Source organism: Lycorma delicatula, chromosome 1 (assembly GCF_047948215.1).
Source record: "Lycorma delicatula isolate Av1 chromosome 1, ASM4794821v1, whole genome shotgun sequence".
Classification (NCBI taxonomy): Eukaryota; Metazoa; Arthropoda; class Insecta; order Hemiptera; family Fulgoridae; genus Lycorma; species Lycorma delicatula.
In genome coordinates, this window is record NC_134455.1 from 134,437,168 (window position 1) to 134,454,243 (window position 17,076).

The window sequence follows — 17,076 nt, forward strand, 5'->3', positions numbered from 1 at the left end:
TTTATAATAGTGTATAATATAAAATCAGGGAAAAAATGATTTACCAGAAAAGTGAACGTTTTTCTGTTAAATTATGAATACTGTAATATAATTATCAATCAAGTTTATTCAGTTTTAAGTATAAAAAGCAGATTAAAGATGTGCTAATTTTATTTCCTTTTCTGTTGTAGTATTTGGATAATTATATAAAAAAAAAAAAAAAATTTAGGAAGGTATTCAGACCAAAAATAGAGAATAACAACTTTGATTGAGTAATCTTAATTAAAGGTTGGAAGAATTCTTAAATCAGGAAACAGAGTACAGTTAAAAGAATAATTAATAAAAGGAACCTTTAGATGAGTAGAAATGAGTCGACTGTGGAGAAGTACAATCATTTTAATCTTCAGAAATGGATGTGGCAGTTGAGGTAGGATCAATATATGATCAAAATTACCATTAGATTAAATTACCTAAAACATAATTAGAGATGGAAGTTTATCATAAACAGAAGAGGAATGATCAGATGTTTTCATTAAAAAAAAAAAAAATATCTACTGCATTAAAATCATTTTTTTAAAAGAGGTATTATGGTTATTGTTTATATGAAAAAAATGTTATCGATAACACTCTTACGTAATGTTTTACAAGTTTATGATTCACATTAACGTTTAAATGTTTAATATCATGTTCAACAGAATTACAGCTAATCATAACAACGAATTCTTTATATGGTGAAACAAAGATAAAAAAGAACATCTTTTCAATTACAATATTGAACACAATTACCCAAAAAGTGAGACTCCAGGGGGTGGAACCCCCCTGGACACCCATCATTATCCTCATGGTTGTGAGAATAACACTGATAAATATAAATTAAAGCCTGAAAAGTTCTCTTTCCTCCAATTTTTCCTCATTCTTGACATAGAAGCTGTAACGAAACAAATCTTTTTGGTTCTCCTTCACTTTACCATATAATACCTAATATCTCAGGAAAGGGTAAAGGTAGACTGGTGAAAATCAAATATATTATAAAATGCATAGCCTATTATTTTTATGTTGAAAAATGAAATCAAAAATGGCATTATGTCATCATCAAAGAGGAAAAATTCACATCCCTAAGGGGTCTTACAGTCTCAATATATGGCTAAACCTTCCCTGTGATAACACAAATATATCCTGATAATTTCAAAGCAACTGATCGGTCGGTTCTCACATGACACTGTTGCAAAAAGAAAGAACCATCACATACTTTCGCATTTATATATTAGATAAGCAAATTTTAGTTCAAACATCGTAATTTTATATTTACATTTTTTACTAGTCCTCTAGATACCTGGAAGGCGCAATGTAATTTTTTTTTAGTTGGGAGCACAAAACCAAGATTCATTGTTAACACCTGGAAGCAATGCTCCTAAAATAAAGAAACAAGGTTGGTGTCACTAATGCTAAGCATAACGGAAATATCATGTTCAACAGAATTACAGCTAATCATAACAACGAATTCTTTATTAACTAAATATTAATAATATTAATAATTCTTTATTAACTAAATAACAGTAACATAAAAATAAAATGAACAATCTAAATGCACAATAACACAGGAAAAATAATATAAAAAAAAAAAGAATTGAAACATTATAAAAAGCTAAAAAAATACAGCGTAATAATTAAATATTTGAGTATCGATGTATGGTCTTAAGAAACAACAAAACATTCAATACACTGTTTTATTGTCTCCTAAAATATTTAGGATGTTAGCCCCTAATTTAAATTTCCAATGCAATGCCTCATAACAGACACAATTCACAAGACGATACTATTAGGCGATAGTCACAGAAAACACAAACAGGTGCATTGATCTGATTCATGAGATGTCCTTGAGTAAGTTTAGTGTGCCCTATTCACAAATGGCAAATAATAACCTCTTCTTGATGATTATTCTTACATGAAGATTTCCACGATGACATGCTGCTCTTAATAGTATGAAGTTTATTGTTGATTGCAGTATTCCAGTCACTTTGACATTCATTATGAACCATACTCTTCAGAAAACAGAAAAAATTGTCCAAAATAACACAATTTGTGAAAGGAGGCTGCAAATAATCCTCTTTTACCACACGATCTGGGTGCTCATTGCCTGAAATTCCAGTATGGCTGGGAATCCAGAAGAAGCTCACACTTTTGTTACACTGAGTCATTTCAGAAATAATAGACTGTATTTCACAAAATGTAGGGTGTCTGGAGTAAACCGGATTTGTGTGTATTTTTTATGATACTGACAGACTAAACCAATGATTTATGAGAGAAGGCCATCAAGGGGGTAATAACGTTTAGTGGAGGTTATTGCACATTTAGAGATAAGAAACGGTGATGAGCTCTGGTTCCTAGCAGGGCAGCAAATCTTGGCCATTCCTGATTTTGATTAAGATGTTGTTTGGAGCACCGTGTCAAATGTCAGATGGTTTGGTTGGGCTTTAATGTGAGCTACACAGAAGCACATTTGATTTTGTCTATATCAAAGAGATGGCTCACCACTGTCCACTAATAAACTTACTAAGGAGCTTGAACAAAATGTACCTGTAGCAAGACGGATAAATGAATAACGATCTATATGAAGCATTCTAAGAGCTAAAAAAATAAAATATTATCTAGAGATAATACAAGTGTACGAGGTGTGATCAAACACCACATTTTTAAACAGTTAAAAATGTGCAAAAAGTGGAAACAATGGTTCGTTGAAACAGGCGAATGACTATTCGAGAGCTATCGGAAGACCTTAACATCTCTTATGGATCCGTTCAAAGCATTTTAACTAATGAATTGCAAATGAGACGAGTGAGTGCAAAATTTGTTCCCAGACTTTTGAGTGATGAACAGAAGGAAATCGTGTGTCAATTTGTACGGAGTTGAAGGGTCGTCTTCATGCAGATCCGGACTTCATGGCCAAAATTGTAACTGGAGATGAAAGTTGGGTCTATGGCTATGACCCTGAGACCAAAATGCAGAGTTCCCATTGGAAAACCAGTTCATCTCCTCGCCCTAAAAAGGCACGTCAGTCAAAATCCAACATCAAGGTCATGCTCGTTGTTTTTTTCGATAGTGAGGGCATAGTGCGATCAGAGAAAGCGACCAGAAAAATGGACCAATGGCTTCCTTCTTCACCACGACAACACGTCGTGTCACACCTCGCTTCTCATTCGCGAGTTTTTGGCTGAAAAAAGTGTTCCTGTCTGTCTACATCCGCCATACTCACCGGATTTAGCACCATGCGACTTTTGGCTCTTCCCAAAAATTAAAACTGTGCTTAAAGGAAAACATTTTGACAACATTGCTGACATTGAGAGGGCCACGACCGAGCAGCTAAAAGCCCTTCTGAAAGACCCGTTCCAGAAATGCCTCCAGTCATGGAGTCAACGTTGGGATAAGTGCATTGCTAGCCAAGGACAGTACTTTGAAGGAATTTAAATCAAATTCTATGTAATCTTATTACTTTTTTTAATAAAAAATTATTCACCGTATTTTTTTATCACACCTCGTATATGCCAACAAGCCAACATCAAGATGAGGAGATTGAAGAATGCTATAATTTTCAGGAAATATAATATAATTTTCAAGAATGATAGATTGGGAAAGAAGAGCAGCTTGCATTATAGTGATGGGATTGGAATATAGTGGTATGGAAAGGATCAGAGGGAAATGTTGTGGGAGAGTTTGGGTAAAAAAATGCAAGAGACAAAATATGTAGATTTCTGTAAGAACTCTTTGGTAATTGGTAATACGCTATTCCAAGCCCACAAGAGATGTCGATACACATGGACATCAAGAATAAATGGAGAGAGGTACCAGATAAATTACTTTATAATAGAAAACAGGAATAGAAATTGTTTAAAAAATTCAAAAGTGTATCCCGGTGCAGATATAGATTCGGACTATAATCTTGTGGTGGAAGAGTTACAGATGAGGATGAAGAGAGTGAACAAAGGAAAAAGAGTAGAGAGGTTTAAAATAGGGAGGTACTGAAAGATGGAGACAAACGGGAAAGACTAAAGGAGAATTATTTGGTAAATAGAGAGAGAGAGAAGGAAAGAGGATACAGATCCAAACACGAGATAGATATATATGAAGGAGGATCTAATAAATGCCATCAAAGATGCTGGAGGTAAAAAGCAGACTAGGAGGATAAAGAAAGAATGGGTTACAGAGGTGATGCTGGATAAAATGAATGAGAGAAGAAAGTGGAAGAATGTCAGAACAGAAAAGGGTAAGAAGATGTACAAGAAACTAAATAATGAATTAAGAAGAGACAGAAAGGGCGCGGCAAACATGATTAATGAAAAGGTGTGAAGATATTCAGAAATTGGAGAGGGTAGGGAAGTTTGAAGAGATGTATAGTTATGGAACTGGTATTTAAAAAGGGAAAAAGTAAAACTAGAATGAAAATAGCAACAGAAGATGGGGAGGTGGTTGATGGGAAGAACGAGGTTCTAGGTAGATGGAAACAATTTGTGGAAGGACTTTACAAAGTAGATAAAATACTAGAAATCCTAGGAATTGAAGATGAATCAGAAGTGTGTGAGGAGGATAAAGGTTGTTACAATACGGAGGGAGAGGTAGAAAAAGCCTTAAAGAAAATGAAGAACAGGAAAGCAGGTGGAGTCAATGAAGTACCAACTTGATATGGAAAGGTTAGGGGAAAGTGGAATTAAAGATATCACAAGCCTGTGTAATTTGATAAATGAGAGTAGTGAGATTGGCCGGAAGATTTTGTGACTACTATTATGGTCCCAATCGAAAAGAAGAAGAATACATTGAAATGTGAGGAATATAGACCATTAGCCTTACATCGCATGCAGCTAAGATACTACTAAGAGTGTTGAACGGGAGACTTTACAGAAGACTAGAAAGATCAATTGGGGAAGAGCAGTTTGGGTTTAGAAGGGGGAAAGGAACAAGGTATGCAATAAAGTTAATAATAGTGATCGGAGAAAGATGTATTGAAAAGCAAAGAGATTTATATGTGGTCTTCATAGATCTGGAGAAGGCATTTGACAGAGTGGAATGGGATAAATTGATGAAAATCTTAAAGGAAAAAGGAATCGCTTGGAGGGAAAGGAGATTAATAAGAAATTTGTACTTTTCACAGAAGGTAAAATTAAAGATTGGGAATGAGTTATTGGAGGAAAGCAGACTTTGGAGAGGGGTGTAGCAGGGATGTTGCATGTCACCGACTCTGTTCTACTGTAACTTGGAAACGATAAATGAAAAGAGTAACTGATAATACGGGTATAAATATTGAATAAGGAGGGTAGAGTGCATTAGTTTCGCTGATGACATGGCAGTGTTGGCAGAAAGTGAGTACATGATGAATGAAATATTGAGAAGAATAAATCAAACCTGCAAGGAGTATGGGATGAAGATAAATACAAAGAAAACAAAAAGCATGGTAATTAGCAAATCAACCAAAAGGACAACAATTAGGATTGGGGAAAATAAAGTTGAGAAAGTGGCATCCTTCAAGTACATGGAGTGCATTATTAATAAAAATATGAAGTGTGATCAGGAAGTTAAAGTACGAATTGCTAGGGCAAAGGAAGCATTCAGCAAAATGAGGAGAGTGCTATGTAGCAAACTAGATTTGCGACTAGGGAAAAAATTGTAAAATGTTTTGTGTGGAGTGTGGTCCTTCATGGGGCAGAGACACTGACTATTAGGAAGGGAGAGGAGAGAAGATTGGAGGCCTTTGAAATGTGGGTTTGGAGGAGGATGGAAAAGATCAGCTGGACGGAGAGAGTTCAGAATTAGGAGGTGCTTCATTGAAAGGGAGAAGAGAGGGCAATTATTGAAATAATATAAAAGAAGAAAATACAGTTGGTTGGGACACTGGCTGAGATGTGACTGCCTGTTGGTGATGGCAATGGAAGGATTTGTAAGGAGGAGGAAAGCAAGAGGTCAGAGATGAATGAAAATGGTAGACAATATAAAAAGGGAAGGAAGTTACTATAAAATAAAATGGATGGCACAGAATTGAGCTGAATGGAGTGAGGCCATGTGAAAACCTGTCTTTGGGCAATAATACTTATAATTATTATTATTATTAAGAGTGGTGACCATGTGGAACAATAAGCCACGCAGCCGTAGTACAGTTGAAAATGGATCGGAGCTCAGTACAAGTACAACATGCATACTCGATCAGCTCCCCAACTAGTAATAGATAGAACTATCACCATATCTGACATTTTACCATCAACTCCAATAAATGTATTACCCACATTAGTCGTTGGTCAAACCACGATCTTAAAAATCTAACCCATGTGCATAGTTAAACCGGTACACCATAGAGAACATGATCTAGTAGTTTTACAGCACTATTCCAAATGGGTTATTATGTACTGGAGCAGCCTCTTTGCAGTAGTGAAAGTCCTACAAGCAAAGTGAATTGAAAAATCATCTACGAATAACGAACAGATAACAAATTTCTGCACACAGTTTGTTATAGTATTTATGGCTATAGCAAACAAGGTAACACTTCCCTTTGGTATTCTGTTTTCTAATGAAAAGTTTTTGGATACCATCGTTCCAATTTGAACTCAAAAGAACCAACTACTTAGGAAAACCCTGATACATGCCATCAAGTATATTATTCAGTTTTGCTCCTCCCATGATGCAAAGGAGTTCATAGTTGCACCACAGCTGTCATTTAAGATGATACAAGAGTACAATTTTAGCGGTCATGTAAGGAGTTTCATCAAGTCCAACCATAGTTCTGCAATAACAAGTACTGTTGGCTCTTTGTTCTGATTCTGAGAACTGGCTGACCTCTTGTCTGATCCAGATTTACAATAATAGGATAAATATTTTTTTATAAGTATAAAAGTATAAGATCTAAGTAAAAATAAGTTAATTTAATTTTATTAAATTTTTTATTACTCAAATCTAAATTTGTTAAAAATTTTATTTCTTATAAAGTGAATAATTTTTTAAGCACGATTATTAAGCAACACAATTTATTATTACTTTTTAAAACATCTTAAATATAAAGATGCATATCAAAATAGTTTCTTATTTTCTACCTAATCTTTTCACAGTGTCAGGAATTTCAGTGGAAAATCCCAGGTACCTCAAGATTAATATAATAATTTTATTTTATTATTAAAACAAAGGGGAAGTTCCAATGTTTATTGACACAAAATAACTATATTTATTAAAAAAAAGTACACATAATCCACCAAAATAAAATTTAAAAAATTCAAAAACCTGTTCATTCACAAGTAAACTAAATTTCACCAATTTTGATATCACCTAATGTTCAAAATTCTACTGATAGATAATTGCAATTGTTTCTGCGTAAATCCCTCTACTTACAATAAATTAAGTAACTCTATAAACTACATTAACACTGAATTTAGTTAAGAAATATTAAGCAATATAAACTACATATAATTATCTTTCATTATTATTATTATTGATTTTGTTTACAATTTATAAAATATTTATAAGTATGAAATAAAGTCAAAAAGTAAAATGTTTTTCCGATACAGGCAGATCTACTTTTGCATGAATGTTCATGATAAACAGAGCAAGTTAAACAACAAATTGACTGTTTGAAATAGCTATTTTCATTAAAAACGAAATCATTTCCAACACAACTTAAAAGTAGTATTTTAGATAATGACAGTAAACTATGAAAAGCTGTTAAAGTGAAGCGTTAATTTTAAGTAGGGTTTTATTTATATAATAATTAAAACAGAAATCTTACCAATTCTTCATGTTGTACATCAAACTTTTCTAATTTAACTGAAGGAATGTCCAAAACGGCAAGAACCAATGAATCATCACTTCTCTCTATATGAAGTGGATCTTCTTTTATTGTCAAGTAACTCTGTGATTCATCATCATCCTTCAACATAAATAAAAGTACTTCAATTTATGTTTCAATTTATTAGTTTATCACGAATTATATTTTACAACCAACTGATACCACTTTTCAATGTGCAAAAATAGACAAAAGCAAATTCAGTTGAACATGGATGAAAAACATTCTTCTAAGATACATATTTGTATGAGAATAAGATGAAACAAACATGTATTAGGATAAATGAGAAAGATGAGAAATGTACAATAATTAGTAAGTGAATCATAAAATAAGGCATCCATACATTAAATTTAATAAAGATGGAAGAGTTATAAGATAATGGTACATAAGAATAAAGCTGTGCCCTTTATATTGTTAGTGGTTTGTTTTAATTTTTTTTTGAACAATCATTTTTTGATGAATTTTGAGAACGTTTATCATTATCAACTAATTGTCAGATAGCATCAATTTTTCAAAATATTTTTTTAACACATTGGAACTTTTTTTAATGTACATGATAATTGTACATCATAAGTCCCCATCGTCCAGTATTAACATTTTCACTGGTCCTTTACAGGTTCTAAGTTTTCATCTTTTCTAATGCTATTTGTCTCGTTTGTGTTCATTAGGATTTCTGCTAATTGTTTGTGTTACTTGCCAATGTTAAGAGCTGTATAAATATCTATCTTGTTTAGGTCAGACTATACCAATCCTTTATGCCCAACACTACACATAAGTGATGGAAATTTTACCTCTACTTTTACCAACTATCTAGGACTTGTACCATACAAAAAGGAAGGTGAAGGCCTCACCATAAATGCTTGTACCAGCCATATATAGAATGATTTAATGATTTAGTACACTTTCTTTCTTTTTCCTGTTTCAGTTCGACCATTCCTGAGATGTGTGGTTAATTGAAACCCAACCACCAAATAACAATGATCTAGTATTCAAATCTGTGTAAATTGACTTTACTAGGACTTGAACGCTGGAACTCTCGACTTCCAAATCAGCTGATTTGGGAAGATGTGCTTACCACTAGACCAACCCCTGGTGGATTAATAATTCAGTACATCGTACAAACATAAAAATATGCTAGTAATGGCTTCGCAAGAGGCAATATTTCACTACAGAAGCTGCTCACATAAGTTTAATAGTCTGTCTCCATGAATTACAAAAAATCTCCAAAGAGAATAAAAAAAATATATGTTTGGATAATTAAGTCTAACAAAGAAACTACAATGATGCATCAGATAATCTAACATGAAAACTAGATGCATGCAGAAGATCCCTGTTTTTAAAGCATCTAAATATCTAAAACTACTTTCAATGAGTTTTTAAACAAAATCACAAATAAGATAAACATTACAGAATGAAATAATAATGACTTGACAGATTCTCTTTCTACTAAAATGAAAATTCAAGTAATTGTATCATCTCTGTTAACTGGAAAGAGTCTAGGAAACTTGGCAACAGTTTTACAGAAATTCAAAAACTAGTGTCTCAGATTATTGCTGAATCATGAAAAGCTGCATACAAAGGTTTTAAGGAATATATGAAAGTAAAAAAAAATTATACTTCAAAACACCCTTTTTTCAATTACATACTAGTAAATAAGAAATACAGACATTACCTACATTAATTAGCAAATTTAAAGTAAAATATTGTGTAATTTAAAGAGTATACTACTTCAATGATGTAATCCATTTTCAAAAGTATTGAAAAAATAAAAATGAATTATTTAAAGTAATTTAATGAAGGAAAATAATTAATTAATAGCAGCCAATATGGTTTAAGATAAAATATCTTCATTTTCTGGTTAACATCTATAATTTCACTTGTACAATCTAATTTAGCATACATCCGAACTCAATTTTGCTCACTTGTACATATGTTCTGAAATGGAGAGAATAAGAATGGTTTGCGGTATTCTTCAATAAAATGGTGATAGGAGGGTTTGATCCAAAACACATGATTTTTAGATTACAAATGATGAATAAAGCTCTAAACGAGTAGACAATTAAATGGCAAGAATAAAGTGTATGGGCCCAGTCCATAACCATAAAGACAATGTCAATGTACCTAAAAAGACTGGATGCCAAATATAACTCAATTTTTATCAACTGTCAAACTTTATTAGGCATGTTATGCCTAATGTTACTAACAATCAACTAACTTCATTATTGGATTTGGTCAGAGATCAACTGCAACAAAATGATCATTAGATCCACAAACAAAAGAAGATATATAAATTATCATACAGAAACAAAGAATATCAAATGAAAAATTTAAATGAAAGCTGAACTGAATGTGAAAAATGAATAGTTTAAGGCAATAGCTTCTTAAAAAAAGGTGATGGAACAACAGAACAATATGGCTACGATAAAAAAAGAATGTGTGTATCTCCACACATTTAAAAGTCTTGTGTTTTTTTCTCCTTTAAAAATATTAACTGTGGATCTAGCTCTCTACTATTTAAAAAAAAAATATTTTATGTGAATAGAGTCAAACATCTGAACAGAAAAGCAGAAGTTAAGACTTGCTTGTTACTTTAAATCAGGGTAAAAGAAATCTTAAAGCAATTAGCAATTTTAACTCTAAAACATCACACGATTCTAATTATATTTCTTGTTTAGTCATGAAGCAGTTTTCAATAAGTGAACTGGCAACTGACAGACTTCCAAAGAAAAATTATAAATATTACTCCTCCTTTATAAAAATAGATAAGTAGAACAAAAAAGGTTATCAGTTTAATGAGGATATATATTACCTTTAATTTTTTTATGAATTGTGTAATAATTTTAACTTGGAATTATTTAATAGTTTGTTTAAAAAAATGTTAAATAATTCAAATGAATGATAAAAAAAGATACAAAATTATACCAGATTGTTAGCAAAAACTTACTTCCTCAGATTTCAAACCAGTTTCCGTCTTAACTACCGGTACAAACAAAAATCCATTCTCTTCCATTTCATCGTTAACTTCTTCTTTAATATCAGAGCACAATCGATCTCCATCCACAGATGAATCATTAATTGTTGTGTCCATTTTCTGTAAACGGAAATAAATTTAATGTATACTTGAAACACAATCAGAATAATGTTACTTTCAGAATAAATATAAATATAAAAAACATAATTTTTCATCTACTGTTTTCTGTCATTTTTTTTAAGTACATTTAAAAAAGACAATATTTAAGAGTAAAATAAAATAGACACTAATGATCACCTTGTTTAGCTTTTATAGCATGCTTAACTACTACATAAAAAGATAAAAAATGCTTCTTGCTGAACAAAAAACTCAAAACAAGGTTTTGAATTTTAATTCAGTTGCACCATACTGCAAGCTGATAATTTTTATTTATTTACTATTATTAGTTATTAATAATTTTTATTACATTTAGTGGAGGAAATAAAAAACAGGCAAAAAATTATCAGCTTGCATTATATTACTATATTAAACATTAAAAAATTAAGTTGGCTGCAATTTTGAAGTTTTTGAAGGTGACATTTTCAATTTTTTTATTTTGTACAATAAGACACTCGTCTTACTTAGATTTGCCAAATTTAATGGAAGTTGTTTTACCCGTTCCTAAGAAATAATTTTTTTGTTGAAAATCACAAAATGGCACCCATAAGGAAAACAAAGCAAAATAGGACTTATATCGATAAGAACTTTTTTGCTCATTTTGGTATCCTGAATGAAGTTCAGGGAGTATGTCCTATAACACTCCTTATAAAGCAAGATAGGTAGTTCAAGATGGATAACAAAAAAGATATCCCAGCATTATAAACAAATGATATCAACTAGTATTAAAATAAATGTACTGAACGTAATAAATTTAATTTGTTTTCATTCTAGCACAGCAATAATCCACAAATCTAATTTTAATTCAATACATAAGAAGTAAATATCAATAATTTAAAGATAAACAAGCTGGATAAATTTACCTTAGCTCCAGTTGAAATAATTTATTTAACTCAAAGTACAGTTGAAATAACCTATTTTTACATGCTTTTCTTTAGCTCACTTTCGTTCCACGGTTCATGGTTAACAGATAGTAGACATTCGCTGAAGATAAGGCCGAGAGTAGTAGACATGCACAGTAGGTTTTTTGGGATGAACATCTACGTAGTCGATCAACCAATGTAACGCTTTGAACACCCTTGTAAAAGATATTGAAAACTCCCGTATTATATTTACTCCCGCAAATTTTTAAACATCGTATTAATAAAAGGTATAAAATAAAACAAAAAACATGCTTTTAAAAAATCTAAAAAAATGGATTACCCAGTAAACATAAATAAAAATAATTTTATTTTCAATAAAATAATATGTATAAGTTGTCTATTTTCGCAAGACCACAATGAAAAGCTACTTAACTGAAATCTAAGACATTTGGTTTGGAAAAAACATGTTACAATATTGTAATACGTTTTAATGAAGATGAATTGTGGATAATTTTTATACTTATTTTTCCATAAGCAAAAACATTTATATAATACAGGATTATACTGTAAAAAAATATTTGTGAGTTTATTACAAAATTTTTTTAACTAAAAACTTGGTCAAAATATGTACATTAAAACAAAATGTACCACCTTCATTTCAATATTAATTAATTCAATCTGTGTAATATAACTAACAGAAAAAAACAGATTACATATTAATTAAGTTACATAGGGTATAAGGGTGCAATTTGTGTTAAAATATGATTTTTTTTAGGTAGATTTCATGAGAAAGCTACCTATTGCAATGGGTACCATGGATTCAACTTCCGAAAAATTTTGGCATATATTCGCGATTCACATCCCCCAGGCCCCAAAACCACCATCAGTTCAAAAGTTTATACATATATACTTCACTTTCTTGTAGACACGATAAATGCCGTAATTTCGTGCAATCACTTTCAAACTGATACATAAAATATAACGACCCAAAATCTCAGTTGTGTTCGTTAATAGGCAATTTTGGATCATAGGGGTGGAAATGGGGATGCTTTTTTGAAAAAACAAAATTATACTATAACTTTCTTATTAAGTAAAATATAGAATTCATTTAAAGTTCCTTCCATTTTTTGGATAAGCGCCAAAAATTTATCTAAGTTAAGTTTTATGATATCACCAACCAATCGCCCAGGGGGTGGAAAAAATGGGGCTTTGAAGACAAAAAAAATCATACCTCTCTTAATAGGCACAGTATTAAATCAGTTTAAAGTGGTCGTTAGTCCTCTAAACATTACCTAAAACTTCTGTCTGTAACAATTTTTGATATGACCAGCCCTTACGGCAAGGGATGACAAAAATGTTGCTGGAATTTTAAGAAGATGCTTGTCATATGTGTAACATGTGAAACTTTTTTCACATGCAACCATTGTTATATTGAGTAAATTTGAAGTTTTTCTTAACTTTAAGGTGGAAATATTTTTTATCCCCTACTTAGCATTGGTGAATTTACCTCCACCGTCTGGCGTGACAAAAGGGATTTTTTTTAAATGAAGTCATTTATTTTTGGTATATTTTTCTCTAAGATGCCATTTTTTAAAACTAATTAAATGAAGAAAAAAAATTGGTTGCTTCTGATATTTACAGTTTTCATTGTAGTAAAAAGCTGTTCAAAAGAATAATTTCTGGGAATTTAGTTTAAGAATTTTTTTAATAATATTTGTATAGTTAAAGAGCAAAAACTACGGTTACGTTAACTACAACAAAATATATGAAATAAGCTTCAAGCTTACAAACATATGATAACATAGGCAGAGATGAGATTCTGAACCTAAGAAATACTAAATGGGAGTTAATATAAAATTGCCTAATACATACAAAACAAAAATAGTGGAATTCCACAAAAGACTTTATCTGCATAAGAAACTGAGAAATCTTTAACAAATACCACAAATAAACCCACATTACATAAAATGTATCTATTATATTTAAACATTAAATAATTTTAACTGAGTAAAGAGATTGCAATAAATACAAAAATAAAACACACTAAATTTAAAGATGCACATTATGGTAGATATAATATGCCTAAACATATCTATATATAGTACATATAAAATTATTGATGGATTTTTTTCATTCATTAGACACTTGATTAGTGATTCTAATGTTTTAAACTGTGACTAATTGAAAAATCATGATATGCTAACGGAAAATAATGTGTGCTGTAAATCTGCAATGGCAGAATAACATGTTATGTGCACTAACAGGTAAACTCATAAAAGAGAAAGCAAAACAATCACCAGTAGAACCTTATGATTTAAAAATAATCTTTTTTATTGACAGTTATTGTTAATGTTTGAATAAAATGATAATAAGACACTTCTTCCCTGTTTATGATAGCATCCATGAAACTTGATTCTGTAAGGTCTAGATCTCTGTTAAATTAAAAGGTATGAAATAAATAGTTAAAACACTGATACTCAAAGCTTCAAAGCTACATCACTGACAAAAACATTAAATTTCTCCCAAAAGTATGACACTTTTCAGAACTTTGAATAACAAGCTTTACTCAAGCTGGCTAGTTTAAATATACAACATAAAACTGCATAATATATAGTCAATGAGAATGGGGTGAAGGCATTATAAAGGAGTTACCAAAGGACATATTAGAGCATTATCAAATGATATGAGGAATCTTGGATAACTTGGTGTGTCCCAAACATAGATGACAAAGGAAATTTTTTCTACAAGTATTGTCTTGCACTTTTACACTGAACGCTTTCACAGAATAAACTAATAAGAATTTGGACTTTAACTTTGGACTTTAAAATATTATTGTTTCCACGGACAGTGACAAATAAGTACTTCATAGTGTATTGCAATTCTTGTAACATCTTACTTAATGATTCTTTAACTACAAAGTTGCTTACTATTTGAATAAATGTAAAGTCAAGTTTGAAGAACAATAACAACAATTTTTTCTTTACATAAATGAATGTTTTAGATACTGATTTGGATAGGAAATAAAAGAAATAAAAATTCAGTTATAATTATTTCACTGTACCAAGAATCTAAGAAGACAAACCCAATTGCTTGAAAACTAATATAATTCTTTTTTCAATCTTTATTATTATTGCAACAAAGAAGATGTTCTAATGTATGTTTTTACAAAATAACTATATTTATTAAAAATAGTACAAACAACCCAGCATTAAAATTCACAATTATGTACATTCACAAATAAATACATAAATCCAGTTTGGTATCAGTATTATCAGAACCCAAACCTCAATAACTTGACATTTACTGATAATAATTACTTTTTATAAATCCCTCCAGCTTGTAATAAATTAAGTAATGCTAAAAACTAAATTATACTGTATATCGTGCAGAAATATTTAAACTATATACAATTAACTTTTCTAATTGTTTTTCATTTCATTGACAATTTAAAAACTATTATTCAATATGAAATCGAAAAAAAAATCAAAAAGTAAAATGTATTTCTGATCCAGGTGGATATACTTTTGTATGAATTCATCTCAACAAGTATAGGAGTTTCAACAGAGGTCAAACAACAAATTGGGTCTATGTCTGCAATAATTATTTTTATAAAAAAAAGATTGTAATTTCCAACAAAATTTAAAAGTAAACATTTTAAACACTGGCAATAAAATATTTAAAGCTCTTGAAATGATGCATTAAATTTAAGTAGGGGTTTACCGATATAATATTGAAAACAGATATCTTACCATTTCTTCAAGTTCTACACAAAGTTGTTCTAATTTAACTGAAGGAATTTCCAAACTGCCACAAGTCAATGAAATATTAATGCCCTCTATATGATGTGGATCTTCTTCTTCTTCTTTTGGGGAAGAGTGTCATTCATTAATATCCTTCAAAATAGAATAATATCATATCATGAAGTTATATAGAAATAATCTATTAGTTTATCATGCTTTAAACTTTTATTAACAACCTCTATGGCATAAACCACTTTTCAATGTCTAAATGTGAAAGGAGGTTCAGGTAAAAATGGAAATGGAAAGATCAACAATACAATTTACCAATATATAATGTCTTACGAAAGATAAGAAAAAAAAAAATCTTAATTACGTAGTTGAATCATAAAATAAGATACCCAGTCATTGAATTTGATAAAACAGGTCGTTTCTTTGGCTTTTATCCTAATATTCTTGGTTTATCCAAAATACATCACAGTTACAAAATAACACAGTTTACATAATAATAAACAGTTCTATTACATTAACATTATCACATACACTGCCCAACAAAAATTTTTTTTTAATGTTTCCTTCACTTCATGAGTCGAATCTTACTAATTTTGGGTTGAGAAAAACGAATATGACAAAAAAAATGTATTAGCTCTAGTTTCTGTGATATACAATAGGTGGAAGTATTTTATTTTATGATTAAGAGAAAGAAAGCAATACATTTTAATTACATATACCAACGTCCATTTCATATTTTTTTAATGACAGTTACATTCTAAGAGTTCTTAATTGATAGAAGAATGCCTGGTAGTTGGTTGGGTCTGAAGAGAATCATGTGGTGGCTTCGACACTGCTGTCTTTTGACTTTCCTCTTGCGAGTTCCAGAGCATCCCTACACACAGACCAGCAGTAATCTGCAAGCATTGCTTCATTCCAATGGGACCTGATATCTTTTTCCACTACAGAAATATCCTAATGGAATCTTTCTCTGTGTTCATCACTGACCACTCTACAACTAGGGGAGAAAAAGTCGAGGTGTGAGTGGAGTAAATGGATTTTAATGTTGCATCCGAGTTGATGGTATTTTTGGAGAAATATCGCCACCAACTGACTACAGTTTTCATCTTTTTTGTTGCCTAAAAATCCATGAATGACTCCCTTCAAGGCTTCCCTAGCTTCCTTTTCTTTCCTTCCCAAAATTCAGTCAATTGCAGGATCCTTACAAGTTATTGAATTTGTGGCCCCAAAAAAAATACCTTCCTTAACTTTTAAACCCACTTACTGTAGGAAATTTATCTCTTAAGTACTTAAAGGCCTGTCCTTCTCGATTCATACTTTTGACAAAATTTTTCATCAAACCCAGCTTTATATGAAGGGGTGGAAGAACATCTTTTGGGCCCACAAATGGCTCAACAATGACATTTTTCTCACTGGAGTTAAAATTTCATGTAGGCCAATCTGCTTGAATATAATGTGATTTCCTATCCCTACTGTCCCACATACATAAAAAGCAGCAGTATTTAGTGAACCCCAGTTGCATTCCTAAGAATACAGCGATAACTT

General features: G+C 31.0%; 1 pseudogene; it reads right to left on the reverse strand.

Moving 5' to 3' along the window:
• LOC142317646 (uncharacterized) overlaps positions 1 to 17,076 on the reverse strand; it is an 85,414-nt pseudogene that overhangs the window by 11,585 nt on the left and 56,753 nt on the right.